The following is an 8,729-nucleotide window of genomic DNA, read 5'->3' as shown; positions in this document are numbered from 1 at the left end:
CCCCACGTCTGCCGCCGAGACAGCCGCCGGTACTTTGGAAAGTTGGACGGGCCGCGCGTTGGCTTGGCGTGGGTGGGCTGGGCCGCCTGCACTCGATTACTCCTGACCGCAGTTAGCCCAAAGCAAATCACCTGTTTAACGCATACTCCTAGAAGTTCCACATCGGCTAATCAAACCGGGCAAGAAGCTGGGGGAGCTATAAAAGAAGATGGAGGGGCGGCTTTTAAACATACTTACCTGGAAGGGGTCTATGATTGATCATGAAGAGTCATGGCCTAAGTTAGTGGCATTCATTGCACTTGGGAGGAGCACTGGCTTACCATCTCCTCAAGTAGGAGAGTGGACGTCATAGTTTATGATAGAGGGGTACGCGAACCGCGGCCCCTGCCAAATCAATACATAAAGTTTATTGTGTATAATTGATTTATAAAGTTTGTAGTTGTATATGTATATTTCTATTTTTATTATCTTATATATATATATTATTAAATTTGTATTTTATAATCCACTCAAACTATACTACAAAATATAATATGGTTTGGATTAAGGGTCAGAATATTTTTAGGGTACTGCATACAATTGCAACTTACTCTCTTGAATTATGCAACTGGTTTCATAATCATTCAGCGGAATAAAGCGCGTGATCTTTGCTTGCAAAATCAGAACTGCATCCGTGTAGATTGCCAACACCTCACCTGACAAAAGATAACATACTCCACGGATTATAGGACTAATAATAACTGCATTTCCCTACGAATTCGTACAGTTTTCAGTTTTAGAATTCAGATATAGCACTGGGACTGCAGCTTGGATTCAGAAGACCAAGTGTCACATCACTTGCATTTACATCTAAGCAACCCTTGGGGTTCGGGTGCTGCATTTGTGAGCATTTGAGATACAATTAAAGTGGAACGCTGAATCCGAAGAGATCACTGAAGGCACCATGACTTCGTCAGTATAAACTCGTGCTTCTCTGGATCCACAACTCTAGAAACTCACTCAGCCCTCCCATAAGCTTTCAGGTTCTCAACATTCTCCGGCAGAAATCCATGGCCGGAGCTGAGTCTGCTGGAACTGGCAAGATACCAGTCAAGTTCCTAGTGGACAATGAGAAGAGGAAGGTGGTGTTTGCAGAGTCCGGCAAGGAGTTCGTGGACGTGCTCCTCAGCTTCCTCACCCTGCCACTGGCACCATTGTTCGGCTGCTCGGCAAGGAGTCATCTGTAGGCTGCTTCGATGAGCTGTACAAGAGCATGGGGAGCCTTGACGCGAGCCACTTCCAAACCAAGGCGTGCAGGAACATGCTGCTTAGGCCCCTCAGCGCTGCCGGGATAGTGCACGAGGATCTTGTTGTCAGGATTGACGACGCCAGCCACAGGGATGTTTGGCTTTGCAGCCAGCGTGAGTGCGTTACACTACTACAAAACATGTCTTTCTTCCAGACCATTTATCCCGACTGTCTTTGGGACCGGGACAAAAGGTGGATTTTGTCCCAGGTCCAACGACTAGCCGGGCCAGCGGAGGGACAGGGGCCTTTTGTCCCTGTTGGAGGCACCAACCGGGACCAAAGTCACCCCTTTTGTCCCGGTTGGTGCCTCCAACCGGGACAAAAGGTCCGCAGGGCTTTTTGTCCCGATTGGAGGCACTAACCGGGACAAAAGGGGTGCCTTTGGTCCCAATTGGTGCCTCCAACCAGGACAAAAGGCCCCTGTCCCCTTATCCCCTTCCCTCTCCCCCGCCCGAGCCATTCAGCTCACTTGTTCTTGTTCTTGCTGTTCTTGACTCGGGAGAGGGGAGAGAGTTCTTGCTCATTTCTTCACCACATTTGTGAAGATCTTTGATTCCCCTATCCATCCATCGGCTCTAAAGATTTGGAGCTTGTTTTTCTCTTCTTCCATTGCTTGTGTAGCTCATTTCATGCTTTAGAAATAGAGAAAATGTGTAGCTCATTTCTTGGACATTTAGATTGAATATGTAGGTGTGATTTTCTTTTAGATTTATATGAGTATGTGGATAGTAGAAATTTTTATAATGAGTGTATACACTTCATGTGATTTACTTGTATATATGACCATATTGTGGATAGTTGATTTTTGTATTCACGAATGAATTAATGAAATGAGTATATTAGAATTTTTTGTATTATGAATGGATTATTTTGACACTCTAGTGATGTATTCGTTCATGCTCACACTGAAACCATCTAGAAGCTTAAAAAAACTTTATTTCTAAACAAGTATACGTCGTTAATCTCCATTCAATGGTGATGGCACTACATTTCGGGGATACACAATGCGTTATAAGGACGTCGCCAATAGGCTGGTCTCCACACCAGCACTTGCGGTTAATACGAACACAGAATTTGGCACAGTCAGCGTGGCCATTGTTGCACTGAGAGCATATCAACGAGCATGCTGCTTGTGCCAAGTGTTGTGTTCCTATCAACCGTAAATGTTGGTGTTGCGACTGGCATATTGGTGACGTACTTGTACAGCACCGTGTACCCCCGTGAAAGTGATCTAGGCCCCTAAAGTGGGTTTTGGTGGTTAATGACAAAACACATGTGCGTTTAATCGTGTAATTGAGCATGTGTGTAGGTGGTGAACATGTATAGGTGAATCAAGTGACGATATACGACCCTCAAAAAGGAAATGAAAAAGCGAAGTTCAAGTTTACTCAAGAAATTAGATTTTGAATTTGAAATTTGAGTATAGTAACGCCGTACTATCAAGAGGGACTTGGTTCAAGGGTTTTGATTTAGATCTTGTGCTCAAGAGAACCTATACAAATGATTGTGAGCCACAAAACAACTCAAAAGAGCCATAAATCGAAGTTTCTCCCTGCCTTACCCGGATACTCCGGGTATAGGGCCGGATACTCCGGACCTCATTGCCCGGAGTGTCCGGGTGCTGTTTCCGGGCTGAAAAATCAGGGTTGCCCGGAGTCTCCGGGAATATACCCGGAGTCTCCGGGTACCCTTTCGCCCAACGGCTATTTTTAGGCTGAAGACTATAAATACCCCCTCCATACCCCTTCAGCCCCCTCTCTTGCCACTTTTGACGAACAGAACTCAAACCTAAGGCAAAAAGAGCTCCTTCACTCTCCCTTCTCCATTCTTGAGTGATTCCCTTGAGGGATTTGAGTGAGAAGCAAGCAAGAGCAAGGATTAGTGCTAGTGAGCCTCATTTCCATCTTTTGAGCACTTGGTTTTGGTCAAGCCCGCGGATTCAAGTTTATTACTCTTCGAGCCTTGTGCTCCTAGACGGCTAGGCGTGCTTGTGATTGCTCAACCAAGATTGTGAGCTGCACAAGAAGTTTGTAATCTTCATTCCTCACCGAGGAATCCATAGTAAGTAACCTTGGGCTTGAGAGGTGATCTCGCCCTTGGGAGAGGAGCATAGGGGTTCTTGAGCACCGTCTCTCGAATCCTTCCTCAACGGAGACGTAGCACCTTCGGGTGTGAACTTCGGGAAACAAATCTTTGTCTCCTTTGTCTTAGTTTACTTGATTTCGTTGTCATTTGCTTGTAAGACTTCTTTTCTAGGGTTTGAGCTCGATCTACTCACTCACGAGTTTCTAGTGAACTTCGTTTGTTGGATATCAACCTTAAGGAACCCCTGGTACTCTTTATCTAGCTCGATCTACCTTTCTTGCAGAGATACTTGCTGTTTCGTTTCAGGTTGTTCAAACCCGGAGACTCCGGATATAGCTCCGGATACTCCGGACCGCCAAACCCGGAGTATCCGAGAATATACCCGGAGTATCCGGGCTAGTCTGTGTCTGACTCTTTTGTTAAGTGTTTTTAAATTGCAGATTGCCTATTCACCCCCCCCTCTAGGCATCTTAAGATCCTTTCAATTGGTATCAGAGATTGGCTCTCCATTCAAAGGGCTTAACCGTCCGGAGAGGTCAAGATGTCGGATGATGAAAAGAATCAAGAGATTCCAGTTAATGAAGGTGAAAAGGGTGATCCTAGTGATAAAAGAGACAAAGACAAGAATGTAGAGCCATCCAACAATAACAAGAAGGGAAAGAATAAGAATGGTGGAGTAGAAAGTGAAGAAGAGACATCCGATGATGAGATGTCTTATGAGGAGTGGAAGGCATGGAGGAAAAAGAAGAAGGAGCAAAGGAAGAAAAAGACTAGTTCCCGAGTTATCATTGACTCTAGTGATGACTCCGACACCGATTCCAAGAGAAGATCCTCACGCTCTTCAAACAAGGGCAGCTCATCAAAGTTAAAAGGCAAAGGTGATTATCGAAGAGTTGCTTATGATTACATTTTTTCTCTACCTAGTGAGCACAATGCATCAATTCATACGGGCAAGCCACCTTTCTTTGATGGTACCGGATATAATCAATGGAAGACTAAGATGTTCGGTTATATGAATGCAATTCATAAGGATCTTTGGAAAGTTGTGGAAGTTGGGTGTGAAATTCCGGATGAAGATGAAACTCCAACCCCGGTTCAAGCATATGTGCTACAACGGAATTTCCAAGCATTGAACATCCTACACTCATCCGTGAGTCCCGAAGAGTTTGACAAGATAGAGGATGCACCAACCGCCAAAGATGCTTGGGACACTCTCCTAGTGAACCATCAAGGATCAAGGAAAGTACGAGAATCAAGAATCAAAACTTTAGAAGATGAATTGAGCTTGTTCTCCATGAAGAAGGATGAAGGTGTGAAAGAGATGTACAACCGCATGAAGAAAATCATAAATCAAATCAAATCTCTTGGTGGTGACAAGTGGGGTGACCGTGAGATTGTAGACAAGCTCTTGACCGTGTATATGGCTAGGGATGTTACTCTACCTAGTTTGATTAGAGCCGAGAGAGGATTCAAGCACTTCACCGCCGAGAATATCCTTGGAAGAATTGAGGCTCACCATGATCAATTAAAGAGAGTCAAGATTAACCAAGATCTAGCCGAGCTTCAAGAACAAGTGGCCAAGAATAGTGGGTTGGCACTTCAAGCTAAGTCAAAAGGCAAAGAAAAGGCAAACCAATCCTCAAAAAATGAAGGCACTAGTAGTGATGATGATGAAGAGCTTAATGATGAGCAAATGGCCTTCTTTATCAAGAACTTCACAAGAGTATTGAAGAGAGGCAACTTTAGAAACTTTGGAAAGAACAAGAAGTATGAGCCAAGAAGAAGGTCTAATAGGCCGTGTTTTGGGTGTAACAAAGTTGGGCATTTTATTGCCGATTGCCCGGAAGAGAAGAAGAAGAACAAAGACACCAAAGAAAACACATCCAAGAGAGATAGATCAAGATACAAGAAGCAAGCCGGAGAATTTCATCTTGGTCTAGAATGGGATTCACAACAAAAAAGTGAGTCCGAGAAAGAAGATGTTGCAACCATGGCTTTCAAGGCATCATCTCCACATCCTCCAAGCTTGTTTGAAGATCTCACCGACGATGAAGATGAAGCTCCTATCATGTGCCTCATGGCTAAAAACTCCAAGGTAACATCTCCAAACACATCGGATGATGAATTGGATAATGAAGTAGAAGTTGCTAAACTAGTCAAGAAATATGGTAAAGGGGCCGCAACTAAAATGATGAAATTAGTTATGAAACTAGATGAAGCGGATGAGACACTTGAAACACAAAAAGAATTGCTTAGACTTGAGAGAGAAAAATTCAAGGCTCTTGAAAAGGACCTCGCCTATGAAAGGGAGGAAAACAAGATGCTTGTGAACTCAATCAAAGTCAAGGATGGCACTCTTCTTGAGTTGAAAGAGTCACTCTCTAGTGAAAAAGAAAAAGTGCATGATTTGACTAGAAAATTTTCTTTTGTCAATGAGTCCAACACTTTCCTAAGGAAGGATAATGAGAAACTTCAAGAGAGCATGACAAGCTTACAAGCTAATCACACGGCACTTGAGGTTCAATTTAATACTCTTTGGGAAAGTACTTCTAAGACTAAAGAGACATCTAATTCATCTAGTCCTTCTACAAGTAATGGATGTGCACGGTGCTTTAATATTGATATTCAAACTTGTGCTACTAACCATGTTGAGATGAATGCAATGAAGAAAGAAATCTCTAGACTCACTCACTTGTTGCAAGAAGAGGCTCCATCACATACTCAAGTCCCAAAGAAAATTCCCTTTACAAGGGTAGGTGAATTTGAGAAACACACCAAGGGATTTGGGTCAAGATACATGAGCAAGTTTGGGTTTGAAGTGGGTAAGGGACTTGGTAGGAATGGGCAAGGTACCCCACATGCCATTCCATTTACCAAGAACAAGAACAAGACCGCCTTGGGTGCTCAAGGAGGTCTAGTGAACATGACCACTCCCATTCACAAGACAAATGATGTAATTCAAGAAAGTGGTCATGTCAACTTCATCAAGAGAGGCACAACATGTGATGAGGGTGCTAAGATTGTTGCATCCTCATTCAAAAAAGATAAGTTCAAGGCCTCTAACCCAACTAAGATCAAGGCACAAGAATCATCTCATGTATCCTTTTATGCCGATTATGTATTGACAAGGAACCACCGTGGTAAAGTGGTTGGCAAGTTTGTAGGACACCGTACGTGGAACACAAAAGTGAAAAAGCATGTATGGGTGCCCAAAGTTCTTGTGACTAACATTAAAGGACCCAAGTATTGTTGGGTACCTAAAAGAAAAGAGTAACTTTGTTTTGTAGGGATACTCCTCCGGTGGATCAACTTGGGTGATTGATAGTGGTTGCACAAATCATATGACCGGAGAAAGGAGTATGTTTGCAACAATAACCGCATCAAGTGGAGATCATTTCATTACTTTTGCGGGAAATCAAAAGGGAAGAGTGCTTGGTACCGGTAACATTAATCTAAACTCAAAGTTCACTCTCTCAAAAGTTCTTTTAGTTAAGTCACTTGGTTACAATTTGTTGTCCATCTCACAACTTTGTGATTCGGGCTTCAATTGTTTGTTCACTAACGAGGGTGTAACCGTCATTAGAAGAAACGATGACTCCGTTGCTTTCAAGGGGGTGCTCAAGGGAAAGCTCTATCTTGTGGATTTTTCTCAAGAGAGGGCTCAACTTGATGCTTGCTTGATAGCAAAGTCTAGCTTGGGTTGGTTATGGCATCGCCGACTAGCTCATGTTGGGATGAGAAATCTCAACAAGCTTCTAAAGGGGGATCACATCCTAGGACTAACAAATGTTTCTTTTGAGAAAGATCGTGTATGTAGTGCATGCCAAGCCGGGAAGCAAATTGGTGTTCCACATCCATCAAAGAGCATCGTCACCACCGTCAAGCCATTTGAACTTCTACATATGGATCTCTTTGGCCCGGTGGCGTACATTAGCATTAGTGGTAACAAATATGGTCTTGTCATTGTTGATGATTATTCTCGTTTCACTTGGGTATTCTTTTTGCATGACAAAAATGTAGTGCAAGAGACCTTCAAGAAGTTTGCAAAAAGAGCTCAAAATGAATTTGAGACTAAGATCAAGAAAGTGAGAAGTGACAACGGCACCGAATTCAAGAACACTAATGTAGAGGAGTTTCTAGATGAAGAGGGCATTGGTCATGAGTTCTCGGTTCCATACACTCCTCAACAAAATGGAATTGTTGAGAGGAAAAATAGAACTCTCATCGAGGCCGCAAGAACAATGCTTGATGAGTACATGATCTCGGATCAATTTTGGGCGGAAGCAATCAACACGGCATGTCATGCAATCAACCGCCTATATCTTCACAAGATCTTGAACAAGACGGCATACGAGCTCCTACTTGGTAAAAAGCCTAATGTGTCTTACTTTAGAGTTTTTGGAAGTAAGTGCTTCATTCTTAACAAGAAACCCAAGAACTCTAAGTTTGCACCTAAAGTTGATGAAGGTTTTCTTCTTAGTTATGCCTCAAATGCTCATGGCTATCGTGTTTTCAACAAAACCTCCGGTTGTGTTGAAATAGCGTGTGACGTGATATTTGATGAATCTAATAGCTCTCAAGGGGAGCAAGTTGATAATGTTGTAGGAATGGAAGAATCATCAAGTCAAGCTATCAAGAAGTTGGCGATTGGTGAAATAAAGCCTCAAGAACAAGTGGACAATGATGATGATGAGTTGATGTTTCAAGGGTCATCTACCTCTACATCCACTGCAAAATCCGGAAACTCCGGATATGAAGCCGGAGACTCCGGACATCTTGACCGGAGTATCCGGACTCCAGACCGGAGTATCCGGGCTACTCAAGCTGAGGCATCAATCCAACATCAAGATCAGTCTCAAGATGATAGAGAAGCTGAACCAATCCAACATCAAGCCTCCATTCCACATCCAATAGTTCATCACATAATTCAAAAGGATCATCCCGTGGATAATATCATTGGAAGTATAAGTAAAGGGGTAACCACTCGATCTCGTTTAGCTACTTTTTGTGAACATTACTCGTTTGTTTCTTCCTTGGAGCCTCTTAAGGTGGAAGAAGCATTGGATGATCCGGATTGGGTGATGGCTATGCAAGAGGAATTGAACAACTTCACTCGGAATGAAGTCTGGTCCTTAGTAGAAAGACCCAAGCAAAATATCATTGGAACCAAATGGGTCTTTCGAAACAAACAAGATGAACATGGCGTGGTAACAAGAAACAAAGCAAGGTTGGTTGCTCAAGGCTACACACAAATCGAAGGTTTGGATTTTGGTGAGACGTATGCACCCGTAGCTAGGCTTGAGTCAATTCGTATTTTGCTTGCCTATGCTACTCACCATGATTTCAAGCTCTATCAA

General features: G+C 43.2%; 1 non-coding gene across 1 annotated transcript; it reads left to right on the top strand.

Annotated features, from left to right (window-relative positions):
• The first annotated feature begins 229 nt into the window (after positions 1-229).
• Positions 230-388, top strand: LOC120684085. The gene has a single exon (XR_005679071.1). It is a non-coding gene; the product is annotated as a U1 spliceosomal RNA (small nuclear RNA).
• The last annotated feature ends 8,341 nt before the right edge of the window (positions 389-8,729 follow it).

The sequence above is a fragment of the Panicum virgatum genome, chromosome 7N (genome assembly GCF_016808335.1).
Source record: "Panicum virgatum strain AP13 chromosome 7N, P.virgatum_v5, whole genome shotgun sequence".
Classification (NCBI taxonomy): Eukaryota; Viridiplantae; Streptophyta; class Magnoliopsida; order Poales; family Poaceae; genus Panicum; species Panicum virgatum.
This window is presented reverse-complemented; position numbering and strand designations above follow the sequence as displayed.